Source organism: Cherax quadricarinatus, chromosome 29 (assembly GCF_038502225.1).
Source record: "Cherax quadricarinatus isolate ZL_2023a chromosome 29, ASM3850222v1, whole genome shotgun sequence".
Taxonomy (NCBI): Eukaryota; Metazoa; Arthropoda; class Malacostraca; order Decapoda; family Parastacidae; genus Cherax; species Cherax quadricarinatus.
In genome coordinates, this window is record NC_091320.1 from 15280398 (window position 1) to 15296471 (window position 16074).

The following is a 16074-nucleotide window of genomic DNA, read 5'->3' on the forward strand; positions in this document are numbered from 1 at the left end:
GTCAAGGAACTATGAAAGTAATACATCAAAGGAAGGCAATTAAAGGGCTTAGACTACACCTCACAGTCAACTCCCACAACAAAGAAACACCTTGACTGTGAGGTGTGGTCTAAGTCCTTTAACTACCTTCCTCTGATGTATTACTTTCATAGTTCCTTGTCAATGTGAGCAGTCACGAAAGCGCTTGGAATTTCACTACTCTTTCACAGTGGTTGTTTTGCATATTTTTTTAAAATCACCTGTTTACTGTGATCTTATTGTATATATATATATATATATATATATATATATATATATATATATATATATATATATATATATATATATATATATATATATATATATATATATATATATATATATATATGTCGTGCCGAATAGGTAAAACTTGCTATTTTGGATTAAGTGTATGCAATAACTTCGAAAAGTCATTATGAATCTAACGAAAAATATATATTTGTTTATTGCTAAGTTATTTTAAACTTATGTCTACCTACCTGGAGTCTACCTGGAGAGTATTTCGGGGATCAACGCCCCCGCTGCCCGGTCCACGATCAGGCCTCCTGGTGGATCAGGGCCTGATCAACCAGGCTGTTACTGCTGGCTACACGTAGTCCAACATACAAACCACAGCCCAGCTGATCCAACAGTGACTTTAGGTATCTGTCCAGCTCCCTCTTGAAGGCAGCCAGGGGCCTTTTGGTAATTCCCCTTATGCATGGTGGGAGGCTGTTGAACAGTCTTGGGACATGGACATGTATGGTGTTTTCTCTTAGTGTACCAGTGGCACTCCTACTTTTCATTGGGGGTATTTTGCACTGCCTGCCCAGTCTTTTACTTTCGTAGGGAGTGATTTTTGTGTGCAGACACGGGATCTTTCCTTTTAGGATTTTCCAAGTGTAGCTTAGTATATGTCTCTCTTGCCTGCATTCCATCGAATACAAGTCAAGTGTTTCCAAGCGTTCTCAGTAGTTGAGGTGTTTGATAGAACTTATATGTGCAGTAAAGGTTTTCTATACATTCTCTAGTTCTGCAGTTTCACCTGCTTTGAATGGAGATAGTAATTTACAGCAATATTCCAGCCTAGAGAGAGTGATATGAAAAGGATCATCATTGGCTTGGCATCTCTTGTACCAAACATTCTCATTATCCATCCTATCATTTTCTTTACAGTTGTGATCGTGGCATTGTTGTGATCCTTGAAAGTCAGTTCCTGAGACATTACCACTCCCAGAAGTTGTATGATCAGAGTTTGTAGTATACTCAGTTCTAGTTATTATCTCCTCCAGTTTTCCATAACAGAGTAGTTGGTATTTGTCTTCATTGAACATCATGTTGCTTTCCATTGCCCATTGGAAAACTTGGTTTATATCTTCTTGGAGGTTAACCGTGTCCTCAATAGATGACAGTCTCATGCAGATCCTAGTATCGTCTTGAAAGGATGACACGGTGCTGTGGATTATATCTCTGTCTATTTTTGATATGAGGCTGAGGAACAGGGTGGGGGCGAGTACTGTGCCTTGTGGAACAGAGCTTTTCACTATGGCAGCTTCCGTTTTAACTCTGTTGACCATTACTCTTTGTGTGTGATTGGTTAGAAAATTGAAGATCCCTCTCCCCACTTTGCCAGTTATTCCTTTAGTACGTATTTTGTGTGCTATTATGCTATGATCGCACTTGTCAAAGGCTTTTGCAAAGTCTGTGTATATTACATCTGCATTCTGTTTTTCTTCCAGTGCATCCAAGACCACCATATCATAGTAATCCAGTAGTTGCGAGAGGCAGGAGCAACGTTCTCTGAACCAATGTTGCCCTGGATTGTGCAGTTTTTGGGAATTCAAGTGGTTTGCAAGTGTGCTTCTTAGCACACTTTCAAAGATTTTTATGATGTGGGATGTTAGAGCTATTGGTCTATAGTTCTTAGCAAATGCTTTGTTGCCACTTTTATGGAGTGGGGCTATATCCATTGTTTTTAGTGACTAGAATTTCACCCATGTCTAAGTTCCTTCTCCATAGTATACTTAGGGCATATGAAAGGGGTTTCTTTCAGTTCTTAATGAACACAGAGTTCCATGAGTCTGGGCCTGGGGCTGAGTGCATGGGCATGTTATCAACAGCTTTCTCAAAGTCTATCGGAGTAAGGGAAATGTCGGAAATCTAGCATACATTGATGGGGTTTTGAGGCTCATTCATGAAAAAATCATTTCGATTGTCGATCTTTAGACTGATTAGTGGCTCACTAAACACAGAGTTGTTCTGGGATTTCAGTATCTCACTCATTTCTTTGTTCTCATCTGTGTAAGTCCCATCTTGTCTGAGCAAGGGCCCAATACTAGATGTGGTATTTGCCTTGTTTCTGGCATATGAAAAGAAATATTTCGAATTTCTTTCAATTTCACTAATCACTTTTAGCTCCTCCTGTCTCTCCTGGGTCCAGTATGAATCCTTTAACTTAACCTCGATACTTTCCACTTTCCTGGTCAGCGCTTCCTTCCGTGTTTCAGATAATCCAGTGTTCTTGGGGAGCTCAACGATTCTTCATCGTCTTCTGTAGAGGGAACATCTTTCTCTCTCCAGTATACTTTTTCTCTTCTTCTTTCTTAGAGGAATATCTCTTGAACATATGTCAGCTGCCAGGAAGTTAATCCTTTCAAGGCTATATTAAATTGTGCTTGTTATAATAAGGTTAGGTAAGTTTTCTAATGCTCTTTTGGTACAAAATCCTTAATTTTTTGTATTAACATAAATGAAGAAATATATCTTTAAATGTATAAGAGAAAATTTTAGAAAGGACTTAATTTTAAATGAGTTCTTGCTAATTGGCCAGGATAGTTGTGTTGTAGAGGTCTGAGCAAAGCTCAGACCTCTGCCACACAACTGTCATCAACTGTCATCAAAGATTTGTTAAGTTATACCATGAATTAAGGAAAGATTCTGGACTTCACCTTACGAAAGCAGACAAAGCAAATGTGATAGTAATTGTGGACAAGGTAGATTATAGTGGAAAAATAACATATTAGAAGACAGGGGAGCTAACGTGCTCCTTAAGCCTGTGAAGATCACGTTCGTTCCAAGGAAGAGGAAGCTGCTCTAAATCACTGGATCAAGAATCCTTCACCTGCATCATGGCACACTCTTTGAAGAAGTTTGCCATAGTTAACATCTACCATGTTTGCCAGTATTATTACTATTGTTATTAGCGATCATACAGTGCATGAAGGATGGAAGACAATCAGGTTTGATCCAAGGAAGTAAAAGGTAGGTTCGATTCCCCAGATCAAGAGCCCTTCACTGGCATCTAGGCACTTACCCTCCTTTCCCCTGGAGATGGCAGGCGAGGCGCACCACAGCGACGCTGAGTCAGTCAGTAAGGTTACTCATCAGATAAGTTTTCTTCTTGCTGTAATATTTGCTCTTTTTATAGCTTGTTTTTTTTTCTTGAGATGCAAAGACATTCCAGTGCCTGTTTCATCATCTAGATGACTTCACTTAAGATTATGATATTTTAGTTGTACCTCTTAAGTCTTTACCTAACACTTTAGTATCACTGTCGTTAGTATGCAGTAAGAGGTTACATTTTAATATGCTGCCTCTACAGTGGCCTGTGGAGACGTGTGTTCTGGGCTTCGATGGTTCCCTCTACAGTTTCACCGGTGGTTCCAACCTTGTTGTGTACTCCATAGGTCAAAGATGACGTATTAAACTGTCGGTATTGACTTACTGATGACAGCTATCAACCCCTATTATATCGATTGCGTTGCTACTGAAAATCCTAGGAACATACGGAATGACTTACGTGGCCCGCTACGGTGTTGTAGCAAAAAACTAGGTGAAATACCTATTCGTAAAGTTGTTGTCAACTATGGCATGCGACAAGTTGTTCCACATGTTTAAAAGCTGAGCACCGTCGAGGAGGATGTCAGTGTCCGAGAGTCAGATGCTTCTCAACGCTTAATTAACATGGGTTTACGTACGCAATGCACTGTTTAAAGCTCATGAAACATATATTCACCAACCGTTATTCCCCTTTGATGTTATTCATGTGATGCATATGGGCAGATGGCTAATTGGAGCATATGCTGATTTCCCAGAAGGGATGGACTTCCTCTACATATCGATGAAATGCCCCGTACCGTCTTATGTTACCTTGCCAGCATTTAGGACGCAAGTGTGTGTGTGTGTGTTGTATGTGGATGAGCTGCGTACCAGCAGGACGAGTAACAAGACGAAAGTGGAGTATCACCGTCTGTAGGTTCAGGGAAGAACTCCCATGCAACCGGCACTGACGGGGGAAGTCGGAACTTGGAATCAATGGCACATGCATCATACGCAAGAGGAGCATGTTGAGGCGTTAGTGACGTAGTGTGAAGTAGATGTCCCTGAGAAAGAGAAAGCGGTGGCAGACATCCCTTAGCCTGTGAAGTGGATAGTGTTTCATCTGCAGCGAATACCGATGCGTTGGATGAAGTGCTGGACAGGGAGTTAATGGAAATTTTTCCCCTCTGCCATGATAGTTTGAGGAAGAATCCTACAGTTGCCAAGCCTCTGGGTACTGATTCAACTCTAACGTATTTTGTATACCTGGAGTATACCTGGAGAGGGTTTCGGGGTTCAACGCCCCCGCGGCTCGGTCTGAGACCAGGCATCGTGGTGTTCCAGGGTCTGATCAACCAGGCTGTTACTACTGGCTGCACGCAAACTGACGTACGAACCACAGCCCTGCTAGTCGGGTACTGACTTTATGTGCCTGTCCAGTGCCTTCTTGAAGACAGCCAGGGGTCTATTGGTAATCCCCCACATGTATGCCGGGAGGCAGTCGAACAGTCATGGGCCTCTAACATTTATTGTGTTGTCTCTCAGTGTACTCGTGATGCTCCTGCTTTTCATTGGGAGAATATTACAGCTCCTACCAAGTCTTTTGCTTTCATAGGGAATGATTTTCGTGTGCAAGTTTGGTACTAATCCCTCTAGGATTTTCCAAGTGCATATTATCATGTATCTCTCTTGCCTGCATTCCAGGGAATACAAATCAAGGGACTTCAACCGTTCCCAGTAATTTAGGTGCCTTATCGTGCTTATGTGTGCTGTGAAAGTTCTTTGTACATTCTCGGGGTCAGCAATTTCGCCTGCCTTGAAGGGGGCAGTTAGTGTACAGTAGTATTCCAGCCTAGAGAGAACAAGCGATTTGAAGAGAATCATCATGGGCTTGGCGTCCCTAGCTTTGAAGATGTAAGATTTCTGGCAATGCACGCATGGTTGGCAAGAATGCTCCTCAGACATGTGGTGAGGTGACGTTCTTGCAGGTGCACAGCCTCAGGATTCACGTGAGGGATATAGATTGCATCACCAGTAACTTCAATATATAAAATTACTGTAATAGTTGTTACGATATAACTATGCCCAGTAGGGTCTGATAAATATTCGTTGTGACATCTATAATTCTTTTTTTTTTCTCTACCGCCTGAATGCCTAGATTATTGTGCAGCTGATGTTCATCCTGTGTCAGTCATGTGAACATGTGGCGGCAGAAGGCGATGTGATGAAAATTATTTTGTTAGAGAAAATTTGATCTATTTTCATTGTGTATTACCAGCTTTTTCTGGGTTAAATCAACAAAAAAATAACAAAGAGTTAATTATGTCAGCGGGATCCTTACATAAACAAATGGTGTTTGAATATTGGGCGGAAACACACACAAGGGATGTTTTGGACAGTGAGATATATGGGTGTAGAACTACCACGTATATAGATGTTATGGAGTCAGTAAGTCACAGGGAGGAGCAGGAGAGTATGTTAGAGACAAATATTATTGTAAGGAAATTAGAAATTATGTGGAGGTAAGGAATCTGGTAATTATTCGTGTTCATAAACCAGCGTCAGCAACGGGAGATTGATTCACATAACAGATAAAGAAGATAAAAAAAATGAAGTGAAAACCTTGAAAACCTGCCTCAAATTTTGTCCTCCTCGGAGACTTCAGTCTGCCACATGCTAAATTAGTGACGACAACACTGAATTAAACATAGTAAGTGGAAGCACATTACACCAGCACAAACATGCCAGGGAGTTACTGAGGATCTATGATAAATTTGCTTTGAACCGACGGATAACAGAACCCGCCAGGAACGAACACATTAAACTTGATCTTCAGGAACAATGAGAGACTAATGAGGGACATACAATAAACTTAAACCACAGTCTCACTGAAGTACAGACTAACACAGTGAGTTATAAACAGGAACATGTGGAGAAATACTAAGAAACATCCAAAGTGAAGGTTGTTCAACAAGATTAACTTCAACAATCAGAGAAATGACTGTCTCCCAAACCGTCCTGAACTATGTAAACTAACACCAGTACATAGAAAAGCTGAATACAGAAGTTTACAGGTCTGTTCAAAATCTGTTATGAGAAAATTTAAAATATTATACATCAAAAGAGAACGAAGAATGTACAGAAGAAAAAGGGTTACGGAAATGCTTAAAACAAGAATATGTCATAAATGTATGAGTTAGTTTTTGTGATAATGTTGTAAAGTCTGGAGACTGAGGGAGTAGTATGGTGGATGAGTTGTAATTTCAGTTAATGAAATGTGTAAGTGTAGATAAATTAGACACGATAAATCTTATTTGGGAGTATTCAAAATGTTATTTTGGAAGTGCTTCAGTGTTGTTTGGAAATGTTCAAAGGTGTTTATGTGAGTATTCAAATGATTTATGAGAGTGTTCGAAGTAATCTTGGGGTTGTTCTGTAGTGAGATGATGAAGGTTGTGGAAGAGAGAATATTTCTTAAGAGATATTGAGAAAAGGTGGTCTCAAATGATGTATGAGAGTGTTTTGAAGGTGTTCAAAGTAAAGTGATGTGTCTGTGTGTGTGTGTGTGTGTGTACTCACCTATTTGTGGTTGCAGGGGTCGAGTCCTAGCTCCTGGCCCCGCCTCTTCACCGGTTGCTACTAGGCCCTCTCTCTCCCCGCTCCATGAGCTTTATCAAACCTCGTCTTAAAACTGTGTATGGTTCCTGCCTCCACTACGTCATTTTCTAGGCTATTCCACTGCCTTACAACTCTATGACTGAAGAAATACTTCCTACTATCTCTCTGACTCATTTGTGTCTTCAACTTCCAATTGTGGCCTCTTGTTTCTGTGTCCCCTCCCTGGAACATCCTGTCTTTGTCCACCTTGTCTATTCCACGCAGTATTTTATATGTCGTTATCATGTCTCCCCTGACCCTCCTGTCCTCCAGTGTCGTCAGGCCGATTTCCCTTAATCTTTCTTCATAAGACATTCCCCTTAGCTCTGGAACTAACCTTGTCGCAAACCTTTGTACTTTCTCTAGTTTCTTGACGTGCTTTATCAAGTGCGGGTTCCAAACAGGTGCTGCATACTCCAGTATGGGCCTGACATACACGGTGTACAGTGTCTTGAATGATTCCTTACTAAGGTATCGGAATGCTGTTCTCAGGTTTGCCAGGCGCCCATATGCTGCAGCAGTTATCTGATTGATGTGTGCTTCCGGAGACATGCTCGGTGTTATACTCACCCCAAGATCTTTCTCCTTGAGTGAGGTTTGCAGTCTTTGGCCACCTAGCCTATACTCTGTCTGTGGTCTTCTGTGCCCTTCCCCTATCTTCATGACTTTGCATTTGGCAGGATTAAATTCGAGAAGCCATTTGCTGGACCAGGTGTCCAGTCTGTCCAGGTCTCTTTGAAGTCCTGCCTGGTCCTCATCAGATTTAATTTTCCTCATTAACTTCACATCATCTGCAAACAGGGACACTTCTGAGTCTAACCCTTCCGTCATGTCGTTCACATATACCAAAAATAGCACTGGTCCTAGGACCGACCCCTGTGGGACCCCGCTCGTCACAGGTGCCCACTGTGATACATCATTACGTACCATGACTCGTTGTTGCCTCCCTGTCAGGTATTCTCTGATCCATTGCAGTGCCCTTCCTGTTATATGCGCCTGATGCTCTAGCTTCTGCACTAATCTCTTGTGAGGAACTGTGTCAAAGGCCTTCTTGCAGTCCAAGAAGATGCAATCAACCCACCCCTCTCTCTCTTGTCTTACTTCTGTTATTTTATCATAAAACTCCAGAAGGTTTGTGACACAGGATTTGCCTTCCGTGAATCCGTGCTGGTTGGCATTTATACTCCTGTGTGTGTGTGTGTGTGTGTGTGTGTGTGTGTGTGTGTGTGTGTGTGTGTGTGTGTGTGTGTGTGTGTGTGTGTGTGTGTGTTAGGTGGCCATAGAGTTTTGTGAATATCTTGGATACAGTGATTTTAGTGGATTTGAGATGGGTGATGAGATGCATTTTGTGGATGTGAAATGTGATTTTTGTGTGTGTTCAGAAGAGGTGTGTTGGGAGACGGGTGAGTGGATGTGAAGAAATGCGGGTGAGATGGAGAGGGGTACGGGGAGGGGTGTATTAGAAATTTAATGAAATATGGGGGGGGGGGATTTTACTGAAAATAAAGGTAATGTGTGGATATTTTAAAAAGAAATTATAGAATTGAAAAGATATGATATATTGGAAAAGAATGGAGGGTGTTGAAACATGTCGCAATAGTTGGGTAGTGAGATTAGTTGATGCGAGTATAATATCAATTTATGTGGATACAAGAACATGGGTATGGAGAGGATTTTATTAGAATTTTAGTAATGTAGGGAGGAATGTGTATTACATTTAAGATTCAGTAAAAAGAAGGGGAAAAATTTGTATCGAATAAAATGTGAATAAATTGGTAAGTGATGAGGGTTGTGGGTAATGTAGTCGAACTAGAGATACCAAAAAAGTGGTTATAAGTTGTGGGTTGTTGATGTGACTTTTTCTGATGAAAATAGTTAAAACGAGAAAAAATTGTGGGTTGTGGGTGTTGTCCAACTAGAGATACCGAAAAGTCGTTATAAGTGTGTTGTTGTAGTGGGTGATGTGGGTTGTGGGTTGTGGGTGTTGTGGGATGTGGGTGTTGTGGGTTGTGAGTTGTGAGTGATGTGGGTTGTGGGTGTTGTTGTCGAACTAGAGATGCTGAAAAGTGTTTATAAGTTGTGGGTTGTTGTTGTGACTTTTTCTGATGAAATTAGTTAAAACGAGAAAAAATTGTGGATTGTGGGTATTGTGGGGTGTGGGTGTTGTGGGGTGTGGGTGTTGTGGGGTGTGGGTGATGTGGGTTGTGGGTGTTGTGGGGTGTGGGTGATGTGGGATGTGGGTGTTGTTGTTGTCGAACTAGAGATACCGAAAAAGATGTTATAAGTGGGTTGTTGTTGTGAGTTTTTCTGATGAAATTAGTTAAAACGAGAAAAAATTGTGGGGTGTGGGTGTTGTGGGTTGTGGGTGTTGTGGGTGTTGTGGGTTGTGGGTGTTGTTGTCGAACTAGAGTTGTTGAAAAGTGATTATAAGTGTGTTGTTGTTGTGACTTTCTGATGAAATTAGTTAAAACGAGAAAAAATTGTGGGGTGTGGGTGATGTGGGTGATGTGGGATGTGGGTGTTGTGGGTTGTGGGTGTTGTGGGATGTGGGTGTTGATCTTAGTTTAGGGTGATTTTGGTGGTGTTTTGAGTGCATTCAGTGGTGTTTTAGTAGTATTCAGTGGTGTATTTGGGAGTACTCAAATGGTGTTTTGAGGTTATTCAAAGGTTGTTTTTGAAGGTGTTCAAATGATGTGCAAGTGTACTTATGAAGGTGTTCTGGGAGTATTCAGAGGTGATTTGGGGGTGTTCGAATGATTTTTTGGAGTATTTAAAGGCAATTGATGGTGTTTTTTGGTGATGTTCAAAGTAAAGTGTTTGAGTTAGTTTTTGTGATAATGTTGTGAAGTCTGGAGACTGAGGGAGGAGTTTGGTGGGATGAGTTGTAATTTAATGAAATGTGTAAGTGCAGATAAATTAGAGCTGTTAAATCTTATTTGGGAGTATTCAAAATGATATTTTGGAAGTGTTTCAGTGTTGTTTGGAAATGTTCAAAGGTATTTTTGTGAGTATTCAAATGATTTATGAGAGTGTTTTGAAGGTGTTCAAAGTAAAGTGAGGTGTGTGTGCGTATTAACTTCGTAATATGTAAAATTGTGACTAGTGAATTTATCGAAAAGTGGTTATAAGTGTTGTGGTGACTTTCTGATGAAATAGTTAAAACGAGAAAAATGTCTAGACTTGTGTTGTATTTTGTAAAGAAATTGTGGATTGTTGTGGGTATTAACGAAAAAAATGTGAAATTATTTGGATTATCCTGGGTTAAGAGTGAAAATGTTTTCCCTATGTTGTATATGAAATGTGTAATACTGAGATGGGGAAGTCGACAAGATTCAGCCTGTGTGTGTGAGGTCATCACGTGACGTCACTGACCGCCGAGTAAACACAGGTGGGGTGACGTCACACTTGTTTAGACCTGTAGTAAGAGAAAGTACCATGCCCCATAGGAGGAGTTCATTTGAATGCTTACCCTGAGAATGGGGAATCCAAAAACTTGATCCGAGGAGATGGAGTCTTGGTATTATTGAGAAAAAAACTTGATCCAAGGAGATGGAGTCTTTGATTTCGAGAAAAAATTGATCCGAGGAATTGGAGACTTTGTATTATCGAGAAAAACTTGATCCAAGGAGATGGAGACTTTGATTTCGAGAAAAATTTGATCCGAGGAATTGGAGTCTTTGTATTATCGAGAAAAAAAAAATGGGATTCAAGTGGGAGTTCATTTTGAATGCTTATACCCAGAGGGGGAATCCAAAAACTTGATCCGAGGAGATGGAGGAGAAATACTTGGACATAGAGGGTAGAAGTGGATGGTGGGGGGAATCTTTGTATTATTGATATCGAGAAAACCTTGATCCAACGAATTGGAGTCTTTGTATTATCGAGAAAAAAATTGGGATGCAAGTGGGAGTCCATTTGAATGCTTACCCCCAGAGGGGGGAACCCAAAAACTTGATCCGAGGAATTGGAGTATTTGTATTATCGAGAAAATCTTGATCCAAGGAGATGGAGTCTTTGTATTATCGAGAAAAAAAAATTTGGGGTGGGGGTGGAAGGAGGGGTAGCCAAAAACTTGATCCAAGGAAGTAGAGTCTTTGTATTATCGAGAAAACCTTGATCCAAGGAAGTAGAGCAGGAATATTTGGGATGCAAGTGGGAGTCCATTTTGAATGCTTACCCCCAGAGGGGGGGGAATCCAAAAAACTTGATCCGAGGAATTGGAGACTTTGTATTATCGAGAAAAAACAAATTCGAAAAAATTTGGGGTGGGGGTGAAAGTGGGAGGGGCAATCCAAAAAAACTTGATCCGAGGAGATGGAGACCACAAGAAAATGAAATTCAAAAAAAATTTCGAAAAAAATCCGAAAAAAATTCGGGGCGTGGGGGCGATCCGGACGACGCTGCAGAAGGCGCAGCAGAAGGCGCGGGCGGGCGCGAGGGCGCGGGCGCGAGGGGCGCGGGCGGGCGCGAGGGCGCGGCGGGCGGGGGGCGCGGGTGGGGGGCGCGGGTGGGGGGCGCGGGGGGCACGGGTGGGGGCGCGGGGGGCGTGGGTGGGGGGTTGAGGGTGAGGTGGTCTCGAGGGCGAGGTGGTCTCGAGGGCGAGGTGGTCTCTAGGGCGAGGTCAAGGTCATTAGCATATAGGTGTGAAAAGGAGCCACTCAGGAATGAGCCACTCAGCCGCAGCCCTTTCAGGAGGAGCCATACTGTGGGAGCCATACTGTGGGAGCCATACTGTGGGAGCCATACTGTGGGAGCCATACTGTGGGAGCCACTCTGTAGAATGAGCCACTGAGCCACCTTCATCACTTTATATATATATATATATATATATATATATATATATATATATATATATATATATATATATATATATATATATGTATATATATATATATATATATATATATATATATATATATATATATATATATATATATATATATGTATGTATGTATATATGTATATAGCGACGAGATGTCCCTCTTGTGAAATGAATCTTGTTGAATTACATTTTTGTCACATTACATCATGGTATTGTTAACTGGTACATAGCACGGACATATTGTGCTTTGATTGGCTTTGTTGTCGCTATGTTTGTGAAATTATATTTTCTTTTTGTAAAAGTATGCTTTGTTCTGGAAGCTGTGTGTATACTTGTAATGTCAGTGTTGGTGGCTGTACACCTTCGTACTGAAGTTATTCGGTGCAAACATGCAGGTCTATCGTTAATTATTGTGTGTGTTCTTATGCAAATTATATGAGGCAGTTGGATTGCCTTTCCATTGGGGAGGGGGGGGGTTAGTGGGGGTAGGAGGCATGGTGTCTATACTATTGCATTCTGCACCCATTGTACTAGTTGCTGATGTATTTGTTTGTGGGTTGTTTATTAGGTGAGCTTTGTGTTATACATGGTGTCTTGTCTTCCTGTCCTGGTGTAGTGTCAGGCTGAGTTAATGTTTATCACCACATACATTGTATCTTTTCTTTGTGTACCTATCCATGTATGTATCTGTATGTGAGGGTTCTAATAACATATAAATAATATGCTGTGCATTGTGTGTTTAGGTAGGAGTGTGCATTTTTACTGTATTGTGTCTATGGTATAGGTTATTTTCCCTATTATAGTTAATGTTCAGTTGTTCATATGCGATATGTTTATCGTGAGTGTAATGTTTATCCTTTGTGTCTACGCCATATGTCAGGGTTATGACAGGCAAACATTATATGCCAGTATGGCGTGACGTTTTATGTTTTATATGTATTTCGGCCTTGGTCACAAGGTTTCATGTTCTTGTTATGTAGTGTATTTAAATAAAAAATAATAAAAAAATCCTCCTACTCTAAACCCACATTGACTTGGGTTGTGCTATCTTTTATTTGGTATCTCGATACCCTCTCAAATATTTTTATGATTTTTTTATAGTTTATTTAAAATCCATACCATGTCATACATACAGCCATAGATGATGTACAAACCCAAGAAAGCTTGTTACCTCACACACAATACATACAACAACTGTGTCCAACAGTATAGGTAAGCAAGCAAACACAATCACAAAACAGTAACATAAACAGAAACATAAACAATTACAGAAAACACGAACATAACATAAATGAAGCCCTAGTCACGGCCTCGAAAGTTAATCATAACCCACTTAGGAATATATAATCCATAAGTACATACAATATTCCATACGAGTGCCGCAACATATAACTAGTACATGTTGATAAATTAGACACATGTGCAACTCTTGGGTATCTTTATTGAGGAAACGTTTCGCCACACAGTGGCTTCATCAGTTCATACAAAGGAGAAACGTAAAGGACAGGAGGAGAACGAGGTAATCAGTCCCTCAACCTTGAGTCGATGTGGTCAGTCCATCAATCTTGAATAGAGTACAGCATATCTGCGGAGAAGTAGCTTATATACCATAGGCAGGAGAGGTGCAGCAGTCGTAGGTGGAGGAAATTTGTCTGGACTGCCTCCATGTGAGTTGTCTACCCTAGTAAGCTCTGTTCACACCGAGCTCTGAGGTCGGTACCTCAGCCTCACAAGACAGATTTCCATAAATGACTGATGTTGCAAGAAATCTCGCCTGCATGCACGTATAAAGGACTAACTTACTTGGTGTTGGAGAATGTATCCCGGTCTTCAACCTCCCAAAGCTTTAGCCTCTCTGGACTTCCCCTCAGAACCATGTGCGACCAGGAGCCTTAATTCCTGCAATATTCAGTCGGTATTAGTGACTTGCCTGCACCTCAGAAATTCCTGTTTCCAAGGGGAGTGTATCCCCTAGTATAACTATGCAGAAAGTGACACTAGCTTCTAAGCCTAACGAGGAGATGCTGGTACGTACTGGTCATGGGCTGCCCGCCTGCACAAAGACCCACAGTTCAACTCACTCGCAATTTCCTCCAGAAACTGGCCAGAATACTGAGAAAGAAAGAGAGGCCTCGTCTTACTGTATGAGCCCGACGGAAGAGGTCATATACGGTGCTTCGAGGTGCCTCCACCAGATTTCCCCAGGTCTAGAATGTGAAGACACGTGGGGGCACTGCCCTGCTGTTCACGGCATTTGTTGTTCCAATGGTGTCTGATCTTAGAAGGAGGCACTGCAGTCTCAAAACCTCGTGCCCCAGCATTCAAACTTGGGCTGCCAGTTCTCCATGGCTAACATAACCTAGTGTCTGCATACATTACCGGCCTATTACTACCTACGTTAAGGTCTTAGGTCTACATTATTATTACCTACAGTTTCCTCAATAGTCCTAATATTAGTTCACTAACAGTATAAACTACCTACCTCTTCCTCGAAGGGTAAATCTATCAGTTAAAATGTACCTTCCAACCACCGTCGCCAACCTGGGTGTATGTATGTGTTTTGGGGTGGATGTGAGGGCCAGCAGAACTCAGACAACCTTTCCGTGGAATATAGGGCCTTACGACGTATCTGCCTTGTGGAACTGTAGGACCGAATAAGTTTCCACAAGTTTTAGAACAATCTGGCAAGCAGAGTCAGTCATGCAGAGTCAGTCATGCAGAGTCAGTCATGCAGAGTCAGTCATGCAGAGTCAGTCATGCAGAGTCACTCATGCAGAATCACTCATGCAGAATCAGTCATGGAGAGTCAGTCATGCAGAGTCAGTCATGCAGAGTCAGTCATGCAGAGTCAGTCATGCAGAGTCACTCATGCAGAGTCACTCATGCAGAGTCACTCATGCAGAGTCAGTCATGCAGAGTCAGTCATGCAGAGTCAGTCATGCAGAGTCAGTCATGCAGAGTCACTCATGCAGAGTCACTCATGCAGAGTCAGTCATGCAGAGTCAGTCATGCAGAGTCAGTCATGCAGAGTCAGTCATGCAGAGTCACTCATGCAGAGTCACTCATGCAGAGTCACTCATGCAGAGTCACTCATACAGAGTCAGTCATGCAGAGTCACTCATGCAGAGTCAGTCATGCAGAGTCAGTCATGCAGAGTCAGTCATGGAGAGTCACTTATGCAGAGTCACTCATGCAGAGTCAGTCATGCAGAGTCAGTCATGCAGAGTCACTCATGCAGAGTCACTCATGCAGAGTCACTCATGCAGAGTCAGTCATGCAGAGTCAGTCATGCAGAGTCAGTCATGCAGAGTCACTCATGCAGAGTCACTCATGCAGAGTCAGTCATGCAGAGTCAGTCATGCAGAGTCAGTCATGCAGAGTCAGTCATGCAGAGTCAGTCATGCAGAGTCAGTCATGCAGAGTCAGTCATGCAGAGTCACTCATGCAGAGTCACTCATGCAGAGTCACTCATGCAGAGTCAGTCATGCAGAGTCAGTCATGCAGAGTCAGTCATGCAGAGTCAGTCATGCAGAGTCACTTATGCAGAGTCAGTCATGCAGAGTCAGTCATGCAGAGTCAGTCATGCAGAGTCAGTCATGCAGAGTCAGTCATGCAGAGTCAGTCATGCAGAGTCAGTCATGCAGAGTCACTCATGCAGAGTCAGTCATGCAGAGTCACTCATGCAGAGTCAGTCATGGAGAGTCAGTCATGCAGAGTCAGTCATGCAGAGTCAGTCATGCAGAGTCACTCATGCAGAGTCACTCATGCAGAGTCACTTATGCAGAGTCACTCATGCAGAGTCACTCATGCAGAGTCACTCATGCAGAGTCACTTATGCAGAGTCAGTCATGCAGAGTCACTCATGCAGAGTCACTTATGCAGAGTCAGTCATGCAGAGTCACTCATGCAGAGTCACTCATGCAGAGTCACTTATGCAGTTGTGATATATTGTAGACATACTTGTTTTATATACTTCTTCCCTCTGCTAAGAAAGTTTTAATTTCTCTTCAATATCGACAATCTCTCGCTGTACGTCATCTTAACATTAATGACATATTCTTGTTTTAAGCATTTCCGTAACCCTTTTTCTTCTGTACATTCTTCGTTCTCTTTTGATGTATAATATTTTAAATTTTCTCATAACAGATTTTGAACAGACCTGTAAACTTCTGTATTCAGCTTTTCTATGTACTGGTGTTAGTTTACATAGTTCAGGACGGTTTGGGAGACAGTCATTTCTAACCCCCTCCTCCCCCACTATGGTGCTAACACCATACACC